Here is a 517-nt window from a genome sequence, read left to right as displayed (position 1 = left end):
TGTGCAGAAGGGTCCGAAAAGATCCGGAAGAGAGCGTAGGAGTGGGAGGTGGAGGGAGAGGAGCCAACCCAGCGGGCACGGATCCATCGTGGAATGACACGGCTTGGCTGCTGGGCCAGTCGCTCCTTCCCTCCCGGCTCAGGAAGTGGAGAGGGTTTAGTTTTTGGCTCGCTGGTTTAATTTTTGGCTTGTTGCTTTAGTTTTTGTGTCGTTGCTTTAGTTTTTGGCTCGGATGAGCGATCTGTTCTCCTTCACAAGATGAACCACACAAAATAAGAGCCAGGGGCCACCTTTTCTTGCATCGTTTAAGCACCTGCGGCGTTAATTTGCTCCAGGTTTCCCAGTCAGCCAGGTTGCTGCCGCTTTCAAATCATCACTCTAGCAAAAATTAAATCAAATTCAATTAAAAAGCACATTATAGCTTAAAAAACTGACTAAAGTTGAAGCCGTTTTGAGGCTGGGCTACGTAGGCAGCCTGCAACTTTCTCTGTTTTATTAAAGGAATCCGAAGCATCTG

At 48.0% G+C, this 517-nt stretch overlaps 1 protein-coding gene across 1 annotated transcript in view; it reads left to right on the top strand.

The window, feature by feature from the left end:
* The window catches only part of PUS3 (pseudouridine synthase 3), a 3,612-nt gene that overhangs the window by 689 nt on the left and 2,406 nt on the right, over window positions 1-517 (top strand). The gene's annotated exons all lie outside the window — the stretch shown is intronic.

The sequence above is a fragment of the Antrostomus carolinensis genome, unplaced genomic scaffold (genome assembly GCF_000700745.2).
Source record: "Antrostomus carolinensis isolate BGI_N321 unplaced genomic scaffold, ASM70074v2 scaffold52451, whole genome shotgun sequence".
Lineage (NCBI taxonomy): Eukaryota > Metazoa > Chordata > Aves > Caprimulgiformes > Caprimulgidae > Antrostomus > Antrostomus carolinensis.
Note: the sequence above shows the minus strand (reverse complement) of the source record. Positions and strands in the feature narration are given on the sequence as shown.